Source organism: Triturus cristatus, chromosome 2_1 (genome assembly GCF_964204655.1).
Source record: "Triturus cristatus chromosome 2_1, aTriCri1.1, whole genome shotgun sequence".
Taxonomy (NCBI): Eukaryota; Metazoa; Chordata; class Amphibia; order Caudata; family Salamandridae; genus Triturus; species Triturus cristatus.
Window position 1 is genome coordinate 570,229,691 of NC_140581.1, and position 24,751 is coordinate 570,254,441.

Sequence of the window (24,751 nt, forward strand, 5' to 3'; positions counted from 1 at the left end):
TTTAGGTCTTGCCTGACCCAGCGCATGCGCTGGGCTGGCGAGACTTTTTGTGAGGGCTCAAAAAATGCTACCATGGCCAGCCTAGAGTTACAGTGCATGTGCGCAGGTGCGCGCTTAGGAGCAGAGGCTGGCAAACCTCGTCATGCACATTAAGCGCCCGTGATCAATTTCACTTTTGCCAGCGATCACTTTTGCGGTGCCACTTTGATGTTCTCGTTCAAAGAACATCAAACATCAAAGAACATGTTGTGTTAATGCTTTGCTGCACCCGTTTGACTTACAATGTGCTTTCTCTTTCCACAAACTCGATGTTTGTGTTCCTTTATTTTGAGATGCTTTTAGTATTACTGTTTTGTGACTTAAAGAACATTAAGGAAATGTTACTGTGAAACTGGACAACGTTCACAGTGTTTATTTCTGATCGCAGCGGCTGCTTCATGTCCGTTGCACCATTCAGGGAGTCCTTTCGTTGGCGCTTTCATGAGGACATGATGAGGAAGCTGGAATCTTTTGGCACATTCTCTTCAAAAGCACAGCATGTTGGCGACTGGTTAATCGATTAGACCTATGTAGCGCTTTAGATCTCAAAGCGCTATGGTAGGTGCAGCAGTTACAACTCATGAAATATGGGGTGCAACTCACAAGGAGGGGGAAGGTTTGAGTGCACATTGGCTGCAATCGAACTCTTAAGATGATGGGCTGTGTGTATCCATTATCAGCACTCAGTCTCCGCTAAGTGATCTTGTTTGTTTTGTTGGTGTGTTAATGCTTTGCTGTGCCCGTTTGACTTACAACGTGCTTTCTCTTTCCACAAACTCAATGTTTGTGTTCCTTTATTTTGAGATGTTTTTAGTATTACTGTCACACACACAACCACACACACAACCACACACAACCACACACACAACCACACGCACCACACACACAACCACATAACCACACACACACACACACACACAACCACAACCACACACACAACCACAAACACAACCACACACACAACCACACATACAACCACACACATACAAACACAACCACACACACAACCACACACACACACACAACCCCACACACACACAACCATACCCACACACACAACCACAACCACACACACACAACAACCACACAACCACACACACACAACACACAACCACACATACAACCACACCCACAACCACACACAACCACACACACACACAACCCCAACCACACACACAACCACACACACAACCACAACCACACACACAACCGCAACCACACACACACAACCACACACACAACTACACACAACCACACACAACCACACACAAACACACACAAACACACACAACCACACGATTCGATTCATAAACTTTATTCGATTCAGAGAGAAAGAATCATAAAAGTATACAGAACACCACTAGAAAATCATTCTACAATTTGTACATTAAAAGAATAAAAAAGAGAAATGTGTACAATTTTACAGCATTTGTCAAAAAGCAATGGGAACCATAAAAAGGTTTTTTGGAACAAACTAGCTATACCGTTTCCTGATCTGAAGTGACAATCTTATAAAACTTAACATAGCACAACATACTCCAGGAGATGATAATGATAACAAGTAGTCATAACCTTCTTTATAATTACATGGTTGCTGTTCCTTTAGAATAGGCTTAATAAACCTACTCCTTGGTTCCTAACTTTGTTAGTGCAAGGACATGGGGGCAGCCTCTCACACCAACCCCCTTGTTTTGGAAAGGCAAAAAGAAAATGAAGTGTGTTTAGTCTAAACCTTGTCAGGTAAAAACGCCATTGCACATTGGTGGTAAATGTTAGATAAAATTGGTGCTGTAGTTTGCCCAAGCAATTTATTGACTGGTCTAGACATGACATGCTTAAACTTTTACGATAACTTGTTTTAATTAGAGTCTTTATATTTCCCTGTATTTTTTCGGGGTTATCATAAAAGTGGCCCAGACCTATTCTGTGCAAAGTATCGCTGACGTATGAAAGCCATGGGATCTGCATTGCATGATCAAGATTTTTGCAGTCTTGGAGGATATCTTTAGAGAGCTGAAGGTCTTCTGATAGCCATATTTTACCCCATAATAATAAGGGCGAAATGCGAATGATGTCAGTCACATATTCCATTCCCATCTCAGTGTGACAGAAACTGTTAGATGAACCTGATGGGATTGACAACAAACGCTTCATAAATTTGTTTTCCATGACCTGGATCATGGCTGGGCTTTCTGTACCCCAGACCCCTGCCCCATAAGTGGCCACAGATAAGCATTTTGCTCTATACAAGCTTTTTAATTGTGGGACCGGTTTTTGCCCTAGTTTACTGCAAAAGCGAAAAAGACCCTCTATGGATCGACTAGTACTTTGTACTCGCGCCTTCATCAGGGGACCCAACTCAATTTGCTGTTATAAGATTTCCCAAGTAATTAAAATTATCTACTTTTTCAATGGTGTTGTTGGTTACCATAAACTTACGGGTTTTTGTCCCTTTTGGACCACAGACCATTGCAAAAGATTTTACAAAGTTTACCTTTAGGTCCAGGTCCAACATGAAGTTATTAAATGCATCCAGACAAGTCTGCATGCTATTTGCTGTGAGGGTCATTAATACCGTATCATCGGCATAAGATAACATAGGTATCTTCTTGCCGTTTACCTTTGGGAAATCAGAGCAATGATCCAACAAGTACTTTTCTAAGCCATTTGTATAAACCAGGAACAAAAAAGGCGCTAAAATGCAACCTTGTCGCACACCCTCAGTTGAGGGGATAGATTTTGTTTTTTCCCCCCCTGGCCCAAACCTTATTGCCACGGTTGTAGCTGCATGTAATCTACGGAGCAGGGTAACCAAGGGTTCCTCAAAACCCATATCCTCCATCATTCGCCATAATTTGTTTCTACAGACAGTGTCAAAGGCACTGGATAAGTCCATGAAGGCCAGATGAACAGAAGAATTCCTGGCCTTCATGTACTTACTCATAATCAGTGCCAAATTTAGACACTGCTCGATTGTTCCCTTTCCTCTTCTGAATCCATATTGGGAATCTACAATTAGGCCCACAGAGTCCGCCCACGTCTCCAATCTAGCAAGGATTATCCTTTCCAGTAATTTACATGATGCGTCAATTAATGATATTGGGCGATACCAACGAGGGTCGCTCTTATCACCCTTCTTGAAAATCGGCACCACCACTGCCTCCTTCCAGGATAGGGGAATACGACCAACAATAATCGCTTTAAATACATTTAGCAGCAATGGGGCCCATACAAAATGTTATGTTTAAAAAAGTCCAAAGGCACTGCATCTGGGCCAGGGGCTTTTAGTGGAACACCTTTCCTCAAGGCCTCTTCAACTTCCTGCAATGTAAGCGAAGAGCTAAGCAAAGAAGCTGTCAGCGAGAACTCCATATCCATTGTTTCATCCTGCAGTCCTACGAGCGTTACTGAATTGGGATTAAAAATTGCCCCGAAATGGGCCTCCCATGTCTCACCTGTTATCTGCATCACCATATTATCCTTATCATTGCTAGAAAATAGGGGGCGATTTACCACTTCCCAAAAAAGCTTACTGTCTTTTAATTCCGAGGCCTTCTCTAAATCATCCCAAGCGAGGTTTTTTAAGTCCAGCTTCCGTTTTCTAATTGCCTCTTTATAGGCGCCTCTAGCCGTTTTTACCAGCTCCTTATTCCTTGGTTTTTGTTGCAAGGCCATTTTTAGTGATTTTAGAGAGGCAGAACATACAGCATCATACCATTTAAAACCCTTGCTCTTGTCATTACCAATTGGTTTTTTAAGATACTCTGCCACATTTCCACATAGGATTTCAAAGTTCGTAATAACAATTTCAGGGTCAGTTGTTGATAATAAACAGGATTCAATTTCGGAGCTATTGGCACTTAAAACCTCCGCCTCTAACCCAATTGCGTCTACTTTCCCCCACTTCAAGATAACACCTTGGTTCCTAATATATTTTATGGGTTGGTCACAGATTGGGTGCCTTGTGCTAACAGGGGGGCATAATGTTAGAATCAGAGGATTGTGATCGCTTGCCAAATTTGCAAGCGTCTCAAGTTTATCAATGTATTGAGAATAACCACTGGACACAATGGTAAAGTCAATAACACTCATTGAGCCTCTAGTTCCCTGGAAAGTTGGTATTGGGAGGGAATTTGGGGCAACCCATGGTTCCATTATGCATAAATCATTAATTACAATAATGTTATTTAACGCATCACCATGGGGTGTGTGCTTAAAGTGTTGCACAGGGTGTTCATTTAGATCTTCCAAGCCACATACATTTGACCCACCAAATTTACACAATGAACAGTTAAAATCACCAACCCAAATGATAAAAAGTAGAGGTAAATCGCTACGCACCTTGGATATAGCTTCCTGCAAGCTCACAATTACAGATATTTCATTTTTATCAAAGACATTGTGATACCAATTAATCAACAATAAGGGCACAGGAAACAGAGATTGTAGCAAAAGTAATTGGTACCAGGGAGTATCCACTATTTTAGATGTTGTTAAATCATTCACTTTTAGGGAAAGTACAGTCAGTAGCCCACCCTTTGCCCTGAATGCCTGTGATGGCACAGCTAGTACACTAAAGGACTGAAAACCGTCAATATCCTGATCAGTTCTACTCCATGTCTCCTGAAGACACAGGATATCATGGCTACCCGCGTAATCCAGCCATGCCTCATCTTGTAGTCTCCCAGAAAGGCCTGCAATATTCCACGAAATCAGGCAGAGCCTTGTTTCCCCTGACGGATTACCTGGATGTTCAATACGGGTGGCCACATCCAACCTAGGGGCAGGCAAAGTCAGCTCACAGTCTACAATATCACAAACCTCTGGTTCCAAGAGATTATCCCGTTGTACATTACAAGTTAATACCACCTCATTAATATTGTCCCTCAATCCATCATAACTATGTTCTACTAAGGAACTAGCCTTTTCACTGAAAAATTCAATGGACTTTTGACTGGGTGGTAGTCAGTCTATCCCCTCCATCCCCATAAGTGGGTCAAAACGATTACTTAGGGGAATATTATTTGGCAACCACCCAAGGTATTCCTCACCCTGAAATCTCATTCCGTGATGGTTTCGCGATGGTTGTAGAGGAATATTACTTGGTGTCCACCCGAGATATTTCTCACCCTGGGGTCTCATCCTAGGATAATTTTGGGATTGTTGAAAAGCAACATGCTTTAGATTGGGGTAAAAGTATTCTAAGCCTATACATTGTATATCCCCCAATCTACCAAACCTTGGTTTACAGCAAATAAAATCTTTAACCCAATTGTCCCTAAAGTTAATGAGAATACAATCCCCCTCCAAATCTTTCTCACTTGGCCCCACCCAAGGAACCCTTCGGACACTTAATATTTCTGTTCTAGAGGCAGGGGGAAGCGCCCTATTTTTATTGAGCCAAAAGGTTACTTTATTTCTAAGATCCCTGTTTGATTCCAATTGATTTGGCCTGACTCCTGGGACTCCTGTCAAAATTGCAATAAAAGGAGCACAGTCAGGGGGTAGATCTACACAAACCGGCTTCTTTAATGGAGCTTTTTCTCTATGATTTATAAGGCCCTGTTGTGGTATTACCCTAGGCCCAGAAGTGACTGCCTACTTGGGTGCGGATGACTTTGATGTGGATGCAGCGGCCACTGCGGGCTTTTGCTGACAACCCATAGCAACCACCAAAGTAGAGTTATTTGAAGCAGTTTGTAAGGGTACTTTAGGAAGAGTAGCAGTTGCGGCCGTTTGCGACACTGCAACTTGATTTTTTGATCCCACTCTCTTTATAGCATTGGGGTTACCCCCCATGGTTTCAATAGGTTTGCTAGCCAGTTTCTCAAGACAACGAGTATTGACAGATATAAGATGTTCTAATTGGTCCAGTTTCAAATTTACTATTTGCGTTCTTTCTACAAGAGGTGTCAGAAGCCCTTTAACCAGCTTTTCAATATTAAACAATAATTCATCATTATTTGGGCAGGAATGATTTGTATATACATAATCCCCAGATGAAATTCCCCTTTGTTTTGCTGATTTCGATGTTGCTCTTAAAGTATTTATTTTTACTGTTTTGGCTCTACTACCCTTATTGTGACCCCCTCCTCTTTTCCGTTTATTAGTTTTTATGATTTCGATTCCTACTGGCTCGGGTTCTAAGACCTGGGGTTGTGTTAATGTAGGCACTATAAGGCTCAAATTACAGTTTTGGATGCTATCCCCACTAGCAGTGCTTGATGATATACAGTCTTCATTTGGGCAATCCACCAGATCAATCGAAGAAATTAAATGAGAATTAGAATTCATTACAGGAATTGGGCTATCTACCAGATCATTTACTGAGCTTTTTTCAGGGGTAATTATAGAACCAATACGTCCTAATGAAGAGCGTTTCCCTGTTACCAGATCTAGTGAGAGACGCTTTTCTGTAAGAGCAATTTCTTTTTCCAATATCCCTGTTGCCCGAATTATAAAATCATCCAAAGTTCCAGTTGCTTTAACACTACTCGTTTTCAGTGTAACCTGCCTACTCTTTCCGGAACGTAAGGCCATCATGGGAAAATTCTTTTAATGGCAGTAATACAGGACAAGATCCCAGCTAAAGAAAACAACCTATAAATCAAACCTTTAAAAGAAAATAATAACACTTAAAAGTATACAAAAAACACCTCGGCTCTATGATACAAGAGGATAAGCCCGGTCCGTCCTTATTCGTCCTTGGACGGCCTTAGACGGCCCGCCCTTTGCCCGGGCTTAGCCCAGGGCGCTCCCGTGAGCTCCCGCGCAGCGGGCGCGCGTCCTTCTGAAATAGCAAACGGCAAGAGTGATGGGCGGGGGGGGCGGGCCCAGCAGGGTGAGCAGCCCAGGTGAAACAGATTGGACTCGTAGGGACTCCTGGGTGATGGAGTCCCTGCTAACGTGCTCGCAGCCCTGCCAGCACCAACACGCCCCAGGTCCTAGCACAGGAGACCGCCCCTCGACAGCAGCTCCTGCTGATGTCACACGCGCTGCGGGACCCGCGGAGCGGGTCCGGCGAGTTGCTGTGAGTTTTCCAAAAGAGCAGAGGTTGAAGAAAGAAACTGCAGCAGTCCGATGGCAGATCCCGACAAAGGGCAGGTAGGCGTCCCCACACAACCACACACATAACCACACACACACAACCACACAAACAACCACACACCCACAACCACACCCATAACCACACGCACACAACCACACACAACCACACCCACAACCACACAGACACACACAACCACACACACACACAACCACACACACACAACCACACACACACAACCACACACAACCATGATCACACACACACACCCACACACACACAACCACACACACACACAACCACACACACACAATCACACACAACCACACACACACAACCACACACACACAACCACACAAACACAACCACACACACACAATCACACACACAACCACACACACAACCACCCACACACACACAACCACACAACCACCCACACACCCACAACCACACCCACACCCACAACCACAAACACAACCACACACACAACCACACACACACAACCACACACATAGCCACACACACACAACCACACACACACACACACAACCACATTCACACACACAACCACACACACACAACCACACACAACCACACACAAAACCACACCAAGCTTTGGCATAGCCAATAGGTCTCACCTTTGGGACCTTTTAAGTGTTTAGCCACACAACAGTTGATTTGGTTGCACCAAGGATATTGTGCTGCATAACTAAATACTTAGAAGGTCTCAAAAGTAGGCCTGGGCAAAAATTTCGTTCCGTTCGCGGAAATTGCGATAATTTGACATTTCGCGTTCCGCGGACAGCGCGAAAATGTCAAAAATTCCGGTTTCCGCAGCTTGGCGATAATTTGTTTCTTGCTCGCGCTGTAAAATAATACATTCTCGCGCGTGCGCGATCGCCTTACCTGAATCCCTGCGTTCGCCGACAAGTTTTCTTGATCCGGTCGCGTTCTCCATGAGATGTTGTATTGTTTTTAGCCATTTGCGCGTCGCGCGATCACGTCTTTCTTCTCGCGATCATGCACCGCGAGAACAACTCAAAACAAGATGGCCGCGCCCGCAAGCAACCACATGGGTAAGTTGGCGATCCGCAACCATGCAGAAAATCTCGCGAACATGCCGGAAAAAAACTTCCGCATCTTCGCGATATTTCTGCTTGTTTGCGATAATTTTAAACATTTTCGCGATAATTTGCGAAGGTTAATTCCGCAAATTCCGCCCACCCCTACTCAAAAGCGAGACCTATTGGCTATGTTGGCAATTGGCAATGCTTGTTTTGTTTTGTTATTTGTACGGGCATTGGGAACGGTTCCTGAGGCACCCATCATCAGCTCCTACGCATCTCTGGCATTCTAAGGCTGAGTGGGCAGAAGTTAGTGGATGTGCATCTTTTGACTTTACTTCAAGCCTGCTTTACTCTACTTGTCAACATAGGTTCTGCATTCTGTTGTTGACAATACCGCATTCACTCTGGGATCCTGCTGACGAGTCCACATTCCACTTTGGCCTCATGACATTGCTGGCATTGTTGGGCGTGCGTGTCTCCGCTCTCCCAGAAGGGTTTCTTCCAATGTTGCGCTCTCTTGGATTCACACACACATGTCACTACCCGTATTGTTGCTAGAGTAGCCTAGCAACCACCAATTCTACTTGCTGATGCTTCAACATGACAAACACTCTCTAATTTCCCAGCTTGGAGTCTTCGTGCAGTGTTGTGCTTTGTTGCATCCCTTGGACAGCCTTTATACCAGAGGTTTGTTTTTCCCCATTATTGAGAAACTTTCATCACTACTGAGACTTTCATTATTTACTGTCATATTTGCTGGCCCATTGTGCATTCCATGAGCCGCAGGGCCATTTTCTAGAGCTTGCTGGTGACACCGAGTGCTCTCTGATCTGGTTTGCTTCTAGCTGACCTTTCATTATTTTGCTGCCATATTTACTGACCTGCTGGGGGTTCAAGGAACTACTGCGTCAAATGTACCAATGTACCAATCTGCCAAATGTACACTCAGTCAGGTTCGGTGCGAGGCAGTGCTGGGCACATCCAAGGGTTGAGTGCCACATGCAGTAAGTACCTGTGGTTCATTTCTACCGGGGATTGGCACACCCAATAAAGTACTTTAAATATAGAAAGCATTTGAGTGTCAGTCCTCACTCCTCCAGGGTGAAGGTTTATGATCATCTGCCTGTACATTCTATGTCAATAATTGTATAGTGTCTCCAAGTATCACAGCTTTGAGGGTGATTTTGGGTGAGAGGTCACCTACCGGGGACTTTAGATCTTATCTTTGAAATTGCTGGAATGCCATGTTGAATTTGTTAATGTCAGTATATATCTGTTCGAGTATTTTATGCCATGCTTAATTTACTGCCTAATGGTATGTAAAATATTAGCCTTGATTGCCTGCATGTATATATTTTCGGTATTAGTATTTGTCTGAGAGGTGTGGATTTTATTCTTAAATTGCTGTTTTTATATGTGTTTTAGTGCCATGCTGAATTTGCTGCCTAAGTGCATTTCTTCTATGTCATTCTTAATGTGCTACCAAAATGTAGGCCATGTTGAATTATTGTTTTTACCATGCTGAATTGAGTTCTGTGTGCGGTAGGGCATGTAGTATCACCCATGCTGCATGTGTCTTATGCTGTATGGAGTGTGCGTATTTCGCCCAATGATTACATTGTGATAGGGCATGTGATATGCATCTAAATATTTAGTTAAAAAATGCACTGTGATAGGGCATGTAATTTGCACCTAAACATTTACTTAAAATTACTTGCGATGGGTCATGTGAGTTGTGCCTAAACATCTGCATAATGTTGCTTGTAATGGGCAATATCTGTGGCACCTGTATGGGCATTTGTGTGTGCACAAGGGGTGTGTGTGGGTTAGCACCCAATCAATTAGCTCCCCAAGTTCTGTGTTTTCTTGCTATGATTATAACGTTGTCTCTGGCTGTAGGACTGCTTAACAGTTAATTATTTTCTTTCTTAGTCTTTTTAGTTGATACATTTTTAGAATTAATGTTTACGTCCACTGTATGTCTTCTTGTTATGGATGATGTGTATTTTCGTTGTTCCTGTTTTGTTTTTCCAATTATTTCCTTTAGGAGGGGTGATGAGTGATAACTTGACTTTTGCCATGCATCCGCTCCTTGGTAACCATTTCCCTGCTGCTCAGAGCGCGAGTGAGATGTAATAGAATGTGTATATATGCTTTGAGAGATCAGCTGGAGAGAATGTGCTGAGCAGCAAGAGGCTGCTGCTGGTGGGGCTATGCAATTACCATCCTGTCTACCTGTAACCTAGACTTATCCTCTACAATAAATCTTCCACATATTTTCTACATTACCAGTTATGTGATCTACTGCCAACGAATGTCTATCTGCTGTTGAAACTTGGACTTGTGGCTGCATAAATTCATTAAGTGTGGCAAACATTACTGAGCCACATTAGGAGCAATTTATATTTTGAGATAATAGTTAGAGCTCTTAGCACACCTAATTGCTCATTTATAATTGATACTGTGGATATAACATTTAGGTTTGAACACAAGTAGTTATGGCACCATCAGCATTCAAGAACCTGTCTCTTTTCTTTTTAGCGCTGGTAAAAACCAAGACCTTTTGGATTCAATCAGGGACATCAGTCTGATCCTGCTTCTATGGCAGGATGAAAGTTGGCTGTTGTTTATAGTTAGTCAATAGTATGTGGGTGTTATCCATTTCATTGTCATCTCTGGATCATGTGAGACTGTAAGATGTTCAATGAAAACTGCACTCTGTGTGGCAGATTAGGATGGCAGTGCATCCACACTCTGGTCCTACCACCAACAGCCCTTCAGTCTGACAGCCGCATTTTAATGCTGGCAACCAAACCTACAGCAGGCTGAGTTCAGAACGCAGACTTCGACAGGATCTCAGATCCCGATGGGGTGGAAGTCAGAGTCGCGGCACAGAATGGCGGCGGTGCTGAGCGACACACCACCGTTGGGATTTGGATATCCCTTTCTGACAGCCTGTTCATGGTGGGAACATACCCATGTACAGGCTATCAGAAAGGGATATTGGAGGCCCCATAGAGGGCCCCCGTCCCTTGTGGGCTTCTGCAAAGTAGCCCTGGGTGCACATGTAGTGCCCCCACTCACCTCCATGCCCCGTGTGCCCTGCAGCACATGGTTGCAGGGAACACGGTTTATGGACGTCAACAAGTGCTCCTTTTCACTGTGGATTGTGCCTTCTCTATAGTAAGCATATAATACCTGTAATCACAAATTTGTTTTTTGCACACTTTAAACATTATAATTGTCCTTTTTTATATAAATCCTTTGTAGTGTTTACTAAATATTACTCACACTTTTTTAAATGACTTTTGTTATCTATTTTACTTTTTAGAAATATGTAAATAAAAATATATTCAACTGCTATCAATTAACTTATAATGTAACGTTTTATCTTTTAGCCTCCATCCTAAAAAAATATATGCCCCCAAGACTCTTAGTAAATACTTTTCAAAATTACTTTGAAACAAGACAATGCCTTCTCTGATAAGGAAATTCTAACAATTCTGTCAAAACCTTTGCTCATTTCAGACAATCTTATTCTAATCACCACCATCGCCTTGGACAAGGTAGCACCACTCTCCATAAACAAGCCTAAACTCCCCAAAGCTACACTCAACAAATGATTCTCCAATGGGTTGCTCCTCTTGAAATGAAAAAGCATAAATCTGTAAAGAAGTCAGAAAATATTCTGTCTCCATTCTGTCAAAACAGCTTGCCACATCTATGACAGATGCCAAAGCCTTCCATAATCACAGCTAAAAATGCATACTTCCAATTTCGTACTGCTGAAGCTGAAAATGTAAATATTTCCTCCAAGTCTACTGATTACTCACCGCTTCCTTGGATGGAAATAGTATTCTCACTAACTTATAGTCTAGCCAATGACCAATCACAAATGCAGCTAGGGCACTGACAGCACAAGTCAACACAGTGAGCAAGCACCTCCTGATTCCACATCCTGTGTGTGCTACAAAAGACTGCCGTAGAACAACCGATGGACCATCACACAAGCATTCATCACAAGCAGGCTTGACTGTGGTAACACACACTATTCCTGAATCTCCAAGAAACTCCTACACATTCTTCAGGCAATCCAGAATGCTTCAGCAAGACTCATACTTGACCTCCCACATGACACCCATATTGCACCGCACCTCCGCAAGAGGCTGAAGACCTGGCTCTTTGAGTAGCCCCACGGGTACCTCACGTCTACACATCTGAGCAAGCACCTGGATTCCATCATGTGTGATTAGTGTGCTATTCAAATTGTCATAACATATCATAAATACCCCATCCTCCAATGAAGTCCCCAGTATCTCCAAGATATGTGCAGATAACCCAAAGCCAATCTAACTGCACACATCACCTCATTGTGGCCTTGTCAGAGAAAATGGACGAATAGCCCAAGTGCATACAATTTGGGTTGTAAGAGTCAAAAAAGACAAGTTTGATGCTAGTCAGATGTGAGTCCATTTAATACTTCTCAATTCATTGTGTACTAGGATTCAATTATATGTTCTGCATCATCCAGCCAACACATTTTCTCCTCAAATAAGTTGGGACTTCTCCAGGAATACACTGAAATATGGGGAAAACATATTTACATATACCTACAACAGCAATCCCATCACCATTAAAAACAATAATCACTACATTCTACAAGTTCTAAATAATTACAACAATACCATTGATGTAAGAAAAGCTGAATACAACCTTCAATTGCAGAAAACCTTATATCAAAACAATGTATTAGCTACATCTGCATTAATTCACCAATCTAAAAAAACTACTAAAATAAGACAATTTAACCCTGCCTAAAGTGTAGCAACTCAAGTGAGTCGATTATATAGGTAATACTTCTCTGTTTACAACATAAATCGAGTTAAAACAGAGTAATCACTACATCCTTCAATTAGAAAAAAGTACAACAATACCATTAAATGAGGAAGGGCTGGGAAACCCTAAAGTTATCTAAAGCTTTATGCTCAGATATGTGTGTTTTCTTCCACTCCATAAAGGTACCACATTTAATCCATTAAGTGATTTCACATTATTAAAGAAGTAGCAACCCATTACATAGAAATCATACTCTCCAATGGACCATTCAAGCATCAATTATTAAATAGTTACTATTTAGATTAGGTTAGTAATGGGAGTCTGTTGTAAAACAGAGAATTGTCTAATCACAATACAATTAAATTTGCAGCAATCAGTGGAATTTCCTTTAATCTGCATTCTGCCTTGCAGCAGTTAATCTACCAAAAGGATTTTAGATGAATCTGCTTTATCTCATTTGGAAAGTCCCGCACAACATTGGGGAATTAACATTCCAAAATATTTGCTGAAGAAGGCACATGGAGGTAAATGAGAATTCAGTAACGATTCTCCACACTGTAATAGCAGAGAACTTAAAATTAGGTGGGTTTACCATCATGGTTTTACAGCAACCAGTAAAGCTAGAAGGTTTTTATTACAACAGTCTAGATATCAATGGTCTCTGCAGTTCTGGGGGGTAGGACAGGCGGGCTGAGGGGGCTGCCATGTACGATATTTGATACTATGAACGTCATACCTACCGTTGTGCGTGAGCATCATTTTATCATACCATATATATGTGACAAGTGCTTTGTGATATGATACATGTCAGTGTATCAATCTGAATCCTGTTTGTTTATTATTGTATACAAAAATTTGAAAATAAAGATATTACATTTAAAAAAATATATATATATTTTAATTGAGGGAGAACTAAAACTAAAATGGATTTCGAAAGATTCAAGTGTTTCTTTCCAGTAAATAATAAGCAATGATGATACCTACATTTTATTTTTTAATGCTACTTGTGATGTCATGATTCTTTCCCATCAACAGTAGAGTGGGGCGTTCAAGTTTTTCAATCCCAGCACAAAGTTGAATTTGATTGGCATATTCAAACCTCAGTAATGTTTTTGAATTATACCTAGTCACTTTAATAGGCAATTTTTTGTGAGCATGCACATTTGAACCTACTGTATGTCATACTTTTCCTGTTAACCACTTTTGAATGGCCATTTAACCAGTCACACGCTTATGTTATTGTATGTACATTAAGGCAATTCTGGGTACAATAACAGTAATACGTTACTACTATTGGGTTGTGTTGTTAAAATGCCTGCTGTCAGAACCAGCAGCCTATGTGAAAGTCAGGTCACAGACCATCACTACTGTTTCAGTTTAAACGAAAACTGTTTTTTCATTCTTCTGATCTTTTTTCCAAATGAACAGGGATGAACAGAAAGAATCGATTTATAGGAACATATTTATTGTTTGCCTACTTAAGGGTCATAATGGGAAAAAGTTGAATATTTCTGCAATTATGGACACGTTGTGACCCTCAACATTTTTAATCAAAAGTATGTTAAACTGATGTTGTTTTTTGATGTGTTTAATTTCACACTATGCTTTTATTCTTTATGTCTGCAACTATACTATCTCTTTCACATGAAACACCAAAATACCAAGGATTTAAGCAGTTTGATTGAAGGGGGATGGTGTGACCATGTATCTAGAAATAAAATACTATAAACCTTATATTTTACAAATATTGCGAGGCCTGTCAGAGTTCCATTGCCTCATTAAGAAATTCATCCTTCAGCCTTGTTCCTCTATATGGGCACAGAACTCCTCGGTGACTTACAGTATTCTTATAATGTACAACAGTGGGTACTTTATCCCATATATAATGTTCCAAAACTAAAACATCCAAGCGTTGAGACAAATTATATTTTTGCGCAGGACCAATGGTCTCGATTTAGACCAGTGTGCAGACTCTACCTCCAACGAGGCCTAAACACTACCTTATACCCCAATATTGCCACCGGATTCACAGTGCTTGTTCATGAATAATGGTAAAGATCCCAGGTGGAAGAATGGTGGGGCATTCAATCGCTTCAAACCTAGTACAATGTTATCTCGTCATATTTAAACTTTAAGATTGTTGTCTTGGGTTACATACAGACCTTAGCATCGTTGTCTTGGGAGTTGAATGGACCCAACCCACACAATTGCATTGTCTTCAGAACATATTCCCAAATGGCTGGGCAGGAACTGAAATGGTTGGTTTAGGGGCTTTTTTTAGTCTCATGGAGATCACTGCAGAAGCAATACTGGGGAAACTGTCCCTCATCCAGAAATTTAAGTTACTGGGTGATGCAAGAATATTTGCACGTTTGTTGTTAGAGGAGCTTGAGGCATGGACTACCAGCATGAAATTCTTACCCCTGCACCAAAATGGATTTAGGAAAGACTCAGAGACCACAGATAATGTTCTGGCAACTAATCTTTTGCCCCTGAAGGCCTCCAAACAGGGCACTGCTCTCTATGCTCATTTGGACTACAGTATCCTGTTTGACAGGGTTATTAGGGTAACCCTACAGGCGAAGTTGTCAGCTTGGAGCATTCCATAGACATTGTTCACAGCAGTTAGACTATTCCATACTGATACCTAGATGAGGATGAAGACTAGATCTTGATGTGAAGTCACCAGGAAAATATATATCAATAGAAGAGTGAGCAGGGTTGCATACTTGCGCCCCTGATATTCAGTCTCTGCACCACTGACCCTGCAGAAGGAAAGGATAGTTTCTCCTAAACACAACTCCTTCCATATCCCTTCTATATGCTGATGATACTGTGCTGTTAGATTGCATTCACATAGGATTACAATGCGCATTAACCTGTCTTGATCAGTTTAACTAATTAAATGATCTTAAGCTAAATCTGGAAAAAATAAAGAATGTCCAGTTTGGTAAAACCATTTGAATTCACTCTTGGTAGATTGAAAGAGTAAAGAACACCATGAATAATGCTTACCAATATGTAGTAATGTGGCAGGATGAGAAACTTCCACGTAGCAGCCATGTGTGATGGAGCAAGAATCCTGCAGTATAAACTGTGGAAACATTATCAAACACTACACAGTCTTAACTGGTTCCTACATTTTTTAACTTTTAAAGCAAAACTGATCTGTACAATCATCTTTGCCTCAGCATCATTTGAGGCAAAGCTAAATTCGAATTTGATAAAATCTTTTCTGCAACAATTTGCACAAGTTTTCGCCTTCCAAGACTGGAGCTTGATGAGTCTTAGTTCATTGGTAGATCTTCAGTTTCTAAAATATTGTTTTAGACTAAGGTGCTCAGAGGCAGAGTCTCTGAAGAATCTTATTTGGAGAGAATTCAATGTTCACACAAAATGATATACCCCCAATGGAATTGCTAACTTGTACAGGATATCTGACTCACTGGCTTTAAGGGAAGAAGGCAAGGTGATTCACAACATGGCACATGTAAGACAATTTAAAACATAACCCATTGCGAAATCATGTAACAGAAATGTTGAAAACTCATCAATACTTGAAACCAGAGAGATGTCTGGGTGGGGACGGGCTCCCGGCAGAGTTTTATAAAAAATACGCTCCTCTGTTGGTAGATCATTTGTTGGAGGTGTTTAATGAGGCCCTAGCTAATAAAATGTTACCAAATACAATGTCGGAGGCAATCGTATCCATGCTCCTTAAACCAGATAGGGACCCCCTTTCGTCCAGCTCTTACAGGCCAATATCTCTCTTCAACATGGATGCTAAATTTTGAGTGGGATTTTGGCTACCCGATTACTGCCATACATGCCCTAATTGATTCATCCAGACCAGGCTGCTTTTATCCCAAAATAAAATACCACACATAATCTGCGGGGTTAGCGCATGTTTGGCATGCCCCGTGTTTCGTGTTGGAAGACTGGGCACTGGGATTGCTTGACATTTAACAGGCCTTTGACTCGGTGGAGTGGGATTACATGTGGGTAGTGTTTTCCAAAATGGAAGTTGGACAACGGTTTATAAAATGGATACAAGTCATATATACTAAACCAACCGCGAGTGTGCGTGTCAGAGGACAGGTCTCAGAGAGTTTTGAGTTAAGACGGGGTATGCGACTGGGGTGCCCCTTCTCCCCACTCCTATTCGCTATCTCCATGGAGCCCCTAGCTGCCACTGTACGAATGAAAATTGAAGAGTGGGGGGTTTTAATTGGGGGATACGCATCATGTGGTTTCTATGTATGCTGATGATACGCTGGTATACTTTCGTCGTCCAGAGGAGGCGGTCCGGTACTTATCGCTGACCTGGAAAGGTTTGGTATGTGGTCTGGTCTACATCTTAACCCCGGGAAATCTAAGCTGCTTCCCATGGGGAGATTGATAGGGAAGCCTGAAACGGAGTTGCCTACTGTCAGGATGCGTTGGGTATCAGAGGGGGTAGAATACCTGGGGATTACACTGAAACACACTAGCACGGCCTATTTGGCTGACAATATCAGGAAGAGGATAGATGGTATCAGAAGGTTGATAGCCTTGTGGAAGGAACTCCCGCTATCATTGATGGGGCGGGTGGCACTGACTAAAATGGTCATCCTGCTGAGATGCCTTTACACCCTACAGAACTCGTTATATATGGTTCTGCAGAGGTTTTTCTTGCAGCTGGACAGCCTGATAGTGAAGCTACTGTGGGGCGCCAAATGGAAATGGCTAAAGCTGAACACCGTACAGATGCAATGGGGGCGGGGGGGTTGGAGGTTCCCTGGTTAAACTTTTATTACATGACTGCACAACTTCAGCATGTGGGACATTGGTTTGATGAGCAAGACAATTGGAGGAAGCAATTTCTGGCGGGCACACACAGACAGATGGATCCCTTCCTTATATTATATGTCATGTAGCGTCGATATGGGGCAGAGAAAGCACTGTATGCTCCAGAAACCCAATTGTGGGCAGTGGTACCCTTCAAACCGATAGGGAAAGTAATAAATATTAATAAGTGGAGGGAAGGTGGCTGCTTATTGATGGGGTGGTTTATGACAAGAAAGGAAGCAGATATTGCCTTCCAGTTAGGTGTGGGACAATTTTTACAGTACGCTAAGATCTCCACATGACCAGGGAGCTGTGGCATAATTTCCACAAGATCTGCCGACCACATCAGTATTACAGATGATAACTACCCTGGCGGGGGGATGTAGGCTGGTCTTGCACATCTATAGAGCGTTGCGTGAGGATGTCCCCTCAGCTCCCCTCCCACTACACAGGAAATGGGAGGATGCAATGGGGATCAAAAGGGGGTGGTGATGGACAGAGCATCAGAACCAATCAAACACTCACACCCAGTCAACAGATCTGGGTTTGATCCATCACCGTTCTTTAGACCACTCTGCCACCCCAGTTCAGACATGGCCATATGCAAATCAGTGTCACCCTGTGCCTCATGGGAACAGTCCAGCCCGAACTGCCAAACCATGCCTTCCCTGGACCGGAAACAAACTTCCTAGGACCGGTTTCTGGCATTTCAGCCGTCTTCAGCCAGGCTTGCTTGAATCCAGTGGCAAAGTGAGCAAGGGACTCACGTCTGAGCATACCCTGCCAACTTATGGAGAACAAAGTGGACGGATCATCAGAACCAATCAAACACTCACACCCAGTCAACAGATCTGGGCAGTTCGGGCTGGACTGTTCCCATGAGGCACAGGGTCAGACTGATTTGCATATGGCCATGTCTGAACTGGGGTGGCAGAGTGGGCTAAAGAACGGTGATGGATCAAACCCAGATCTGTTGACTGGGTGTGAGTGTTTGATTGGTTCTGATGCTCCGTCCATCACCGCCCCCTTTTGTACCGCTTTGTTTGCCATAAGTTGGCAGGGTATGCTCAGACGTGAGTCTCTTGCTCACTTTGCCACTGGATTCAAGCAAGCCTGGCTGAAGACGGCTGAAATGCCAGAAACCGGTCCTAGGAAGCTTGTTTCCGGTCCAGGGAAGGCATGGCTTGGCAGTTTGGGCTGGACTGTTCCCATGAGGCACAGGGTCAGACTGCTTTGCATATGGCCATGTCTGAACTGGGGTGGCAGAGTGGGCTAAAGAACGGTGATGGATCAAACCCAGATCTGTTGACTGGGTGTGAGTGTTTGATTGGTTCTGATGCTCTGTCCATCACCACCCCCTTTTGTACCGCTATGATGCAATGGGGAGCCTCTTACGGAAACGCAATGGTGGAATGTGCATGAGGGGGTTAAACAGATAAGCTCCAACGCAGGTTTTAAACTGATTCAAGACAATGTGGTGCATCAGACATAACTCACTCCCCGCATACTGCATACAATATATCCGGATCGGGAAGACACATGTCCCAGATGTAAAAGTTCAGGTGCACATTTTCTCCATATGCTGTGGGACTGTCCTGAACTAGCATGCTATTGGGGGGTGGTTATAGACACTCTGCAGACCGTCATGGGATGGGTTATTCCACCAAGGAGGTGGTATTAGGTCTCCTACCTTCGCCAAAAGGCAAGAAGCTCACTAGAAGGTTTATACAGATGGGGCTCGTACTAGCAAAAAGGCGAATCGTAATCCATTGGCTAAGTCCAACTTCACCCAGGCTCGAAAAGTGAATTAAAGACATGCTGGAGTGGGCCTCTGCGGAATCAGTACGAATGAATAAAGTCAGGAGAGGTGATAAACTTGAAGAAGATCTAAGGGCCTGGCACCTAAGGATTACAGAGTTAACTACAGATTAAGATTCCCAGGGAGGGGAGATGCCTGCTCCATGCTCCTAACCATACCTGACACCTCTCATAAGCAGGGGGATAGCATAGGTAATGGAAGCACTTGATAATACAGATAGACTCCAAGCACTGGAAGGAATATTGCACCCATGACCAGGGGGAAAGGGGCGGAGGAGGGATGGGAAGGGAGAGGGTACAGTTTATAGTTATTGTTATTAATTTCCTACCACTAGAAAAGAAATGACGACATTGAAAATGCGGGGACTTGGGTTAGTAATACGTAAAACAATGTTAACACTCTATGTCGAATGTTCATGTATTCTGATTGCCTTTCAATGATATCAATGTACTTGATGTGACATACCTGTTTGAAGAAAAGTTGTTGTCATGCAAATGCCAATAAAATATATTTCAACAAAAAAATTGTCACGTTGTTCTTTACTCTTATTAACACACACTTCGCCAGTTGCTCAGTCCTACATGGGGATGAATTTAAAACACAAGCATAGAGTTAAATTAATGAGGATTAGATTCCTCTTAGTCCAACTTGTGTTTTACCTAGATTTAACATTAGAAATATTTTAAAGGATTTTGTTAATTAATGCTGGGGTTTTTTCCTTTGATGGCAGTTTTTTGCATAAAATAACATTCATAGAAATAATTTAGAAGAGTGATACTTATGTTGTTAGCCTCATTCAAACTAATAATATATGTCAAACTAAATTATGATGCGTGGTTTTATTGTTTTGTTTTAAAATAACATTTGTAATGCTTCTTATTAATCAAACAAATACATTCTTATTAATTCATCTGTTCTTGGGTTACACCCAGGCAATTACTTCCTTTCTGTTATATTATATTGATCAATATACTAATAAAAACATTATTTGCTTTTCTTCTGTTTGTTATAATTTATTTTTAAAAAGGCTTTCTTTTATATATTTATTTTCATGTTATTTCTTTATTTTGATAATATGTTCACATACAGTTCATGAAAATGTGTGCTCAAAGACTTATGATGGTGGTGGAGATATAAGTAGGCCACAATGCAATTTAGATCTAGGCCATTTATTTATTGAAGATTTTTGCATAGAACAATACTAGCTTCAAAGACAACAGAGCACCTCACATAAAACTTGAACAGCACATACTCGAGGGAAGCTTGAAGAGAGCAATGAGAGGGGGAATAGAGATTAGGTTAAACATTAAGGTACATTCTGATGGCTGTAAAGGCTTTGTCTATTTGTTTGATTTCAGAGTAAGCTTGGGTTGCAATGCCGAGGACCGCAAATTAAATTTAATTGGTTATTGCCTGCTACTGAGCAGCTTATAAGGCGGGACAGATGCATTTCTGTAGCTAAAAATGTGAGAATAGGGATTCAAGAGCACCTTGAGATTGAAGTAGAGGTAATTCTGGTGAGAGAATATGCTGACAGTATACGGAAAGCATAAATATTAGAAAAAGAAATGTCCACTTGAGGAGTCTGAGTTGAATAGAAGACTTCTTTACCGAGCTGACCCAAGGTAAGGCCATTCAACGTGATTCCAAAATTCCCCACACCGATTTGAAAGCAATTGATGAAGGGCTCAGATTCATTGGCCAATGATGGACTAGCTGTTTTTGGGCAAGCGGCATCTCAGGACTCCAGTCTTGTTAGGGTTTAGGTTTAATTGGGGCCTGGCTTAATGCCAGACAAGATGGTGGCACACTGCTGAGGCTCCAAAGGATGGCACCTGAAGTGTCTCCTCCCTTTGTAACGATCTCTGCAGCAGCAACATTATGGCAGAAGTAAGCAGGATGCTGTGTTATGCATTTTTGGCAATTGGGAACAATTAATTACCAAATATCGGCAGCACATCTTTCAGTCTCCACATACGACTGCCATTTTGTTCCTATTCTTGAGAGAGGTGCAGTGAACATGACAGAGTGCGTATAATTGCTTATTAGTTGCTACACGTGTCTCCAAAACACAAAGTAGGTCAAAATCTTGGTGTTTGTTCTCAGGAAGACTTTATTCAGCTTGCAATTTCCTCTAATTTGCACTCCTTCTTCACCATGGAAGGCTTTGAAGTTAATTAACAACCTCTTCAATTTTTTCCATTTTTCCCAGGAAGTTAACTTTCTTATATAGTTTGGCTCTACATGATATGGTACACCTAGGTAGATACTTAAACAAGCCTTCACTTCCTCACATGCCTCCTTCAGTTTGTTTGCACCTATGACAGGTATGTGAATGTAACTAAGTGCTTGGTAATGCGCGTCAGTGAGTAAGTCACGTTTGGCTCATATTTTTGAAGCAATTGATGGCACTTTTGAATTGGAGGTGCCTTGATGTTCTAAGCAGCTCTCACCTCCTCCTCAAGTACATTACTTTACCTCTGCCAACTAATTCTTCAATGTGTCTCAGAATGTTTGTGATGTGGTGTTCATAGGTGGGATTTGTGATACTTACCTATATTTTTCACTGACTCCAGTTTAAGGGCAGACCAAGAGCTCAGCCAATAATCCACAAATCCCGACACAAGTCAGACTACAGACAGATCAAAAAGGAACCTCAAACTGCAAGGCTCCCATTATTTCAAATCATCCCATATATGTCAACAATCCTCTGCTACCAAAATTGTGTGGGTGTGGGGAATCTCTGAAATCTTTTACTCTAAAAGTGACCACAACAGTACGCCAATGGGTGTGTGGATCGGGGATGGTGTGAAGCATCAATTTCACGAGGCAACATGTCATAAGATAAGGTACAAAACAGCATATCACAAATATAGTGAATTAAGTAAAGTCAGACTCAATAAGTGAGGCTAGGGCATAATGTAAAAATGTTGAAAGATTTATTACAGAAATCACAAGGTACAAGACAAAAATTGAAGTGCAGATGAATAAAGTAATTGCTGTGAAGGCACTTAGCAATAGGTAATACAGAATTATGGGCAAAATTACAAATGCTATAGGTCCCAAATGAGCGCCTCACCCCCAAATTTGAGGGTTTACATAGTAGATCTTCTCTTAGGATACAATGAGAAACTGCTGATTAATTATGGTGTGAGCAGAATACTTTTTACTTTATAAACTTTATTTCGCAGTTCGGATAATTGCATAAAAGTACACATGTTAAAAAAGAAAACAAGCAATTACATTATATAAAAAGAGAATTTAAAACATGCATCAATCAATCAATCAATCAAAGACATTTATAGAGCGCACTACCTACCCGTAGGGTCTCAAGGCGCTGGGGGGGGGTGCCGCTACTGCTCGAACAGCCAGGTCTTGAGCTTCTTCCTGAAGGAGAGGTGGTCTTGGGTCAGGCGCAGGTCGGCCGGGAGGGAGTTCCAGGTCTTGGCGGCCAGGTAGGAGAAGGACCTTCCTCCTGTAGTGGCTCTGCGGATGCGTGGGACGGCGGCGAGGGCGTGGCTGGCAGATCGGAGGTGGCGTTTGGGAGCGTAGAAGTTGATGCGGTTGTTGAGGTAGCTCGGGCCTTGATCGTGGAGAGCTTTGTGTGCGTGGGTAAGGAGGCGGAAGGTGATTCTCGTGTTGACCGGGAGCCAGTGCAGGTCTCTTAGGTGTCCGGAGATGTGGCTGTGTCGTGGGATGTCGAGGATGAGTCTGGCTGAGGCGTTCTGGATGCGCTGGAGTCTCTTCTGGATCTTGGCGGTGGTTCCGGCGTAGAGTGCGTTGCCGTAGTCCAGTCGGCTGGTGACGAGGGCCTGGGTGACGGTCTTCCTGGTCTCTGTGGGGATCCACCAGAAGATCTTCCGAAGCATGCGCAGGATGTTGAAGCACGACGAGGAGACGGCGTTGACTTGCCTGGTCATGGAGAGGGAGGAGTCCAGGATGAAACCCAGGTTGCGTGCGTGGTCCGTCGGTTTGGGTGCGGTGCCCAGGGCGGGGGGCCACCAGGAGTCTTCCCAGGCGGAGGGCGAGGAGCCCAGGATGAGGACCTCCGTCTTATCTGAGTTCAGTTTCAGGCGGCTCGTCGTCATCCACTCGGCTACCTCTCTCATCCCTTCGTGCAGGTTGGCTCTGGCGGCGGCGGGATCGTTGGTCAGGGAGAGGATCAGCTGGGTGCATGTTTCTATAAAAGTTGATACAGTGCAGGTAGTCACAAATGATCGTAAAACAGAGTTTTAAGCTAGTAGTGCAAACACAGTTTATTGAGGATAAAGAAGCGGATAAACTGTGACCTTAGCAGCAGAAATTTTAAAGTGCTATCTATAAAGTGCAACAGGTCTTGCGGGTTCTCAGAGCAACCAGTAAAAAGGAAGCTAGTACAGAGCAAATCAGTGGGGTGTCTAAGGAATAAAATAACGTGAGGGCTGCTGCTACTGTTCTTATGAAGAATTTCCATAAAAGCGGAATTATAAAAGTTTTCCTCTCTTTCCCATAATGTGTGTAAAAAAGAAGGATATGTGATGTTGTTTGAACTGACTTATCACAAGTGCAAGAGGATAAATTCCTAGGGGAAAACTGATTATTTGGGCAAACAAGCATAAACAGAATTGGGTTCAATCTAAACCTTGTCAAAATAAGATGGTTCTGGTTGTTCGTCACTATTTGTAAATAAGAGAAAGAATGATTTGAGATCTGTGGTAAAGATTCATAAAGCATAATCAATTCCTTCCCATTGTGATTATTCCACCTGTCCTGTGTGACTTGTTTTTACAAAGATTGCCTTTAATCTTGATCTAGGGAAATGTTTCGAAAGAGAGGGTGAAATAAACAGAAACCCACGACCCAGCAAGTTGAGATTGTCTCTAATATAGGTTACCCACGGGATTCTGTAATCATAATCCAAGGATAGGATATCTTTGATAACTTTTTGATTTAGGCCCACAGTTTCCCTTTTCCAAATGGATAACCAGAGAGCAAGTGGAGCTAATCTAATCACGTCCAAGATGTATGGAATGCCAGCTTCTTTATGGAATAAAACATTACTAGTTGATTGAGGAATTGACAGTAATCTTTTAATGAATTTATCTTCCTGTTTTTGCAAAATGGTTACGTCAGTAATTC

At 42.4% G+C, this 24,751-nt stretch overlaps 1 long non-coding RNA gene across 1 annotated transcript in view; it reads right to left on the bottom strand.

Annotated features, from left to right (window-relative positions):
- The window catches only part of LOC146865637 (uncharacterized), a 160,650-nt gene that overhangs the window by 13,574 nt on the left and 122,325 nt on the right, over positions 1 to 24,751 (bottom strand). Inside the window, exon 3 of the long non-coding RNA XR_014976668.1 lies at positions 16,003 to 16,081. This is a non-coding gene — a long non-coding RNA (uncharacterized LOC146865637). The remainder of the gene's footprint in view (positions 1 to 16,002; positions 16,082 to 24,751) is intronic.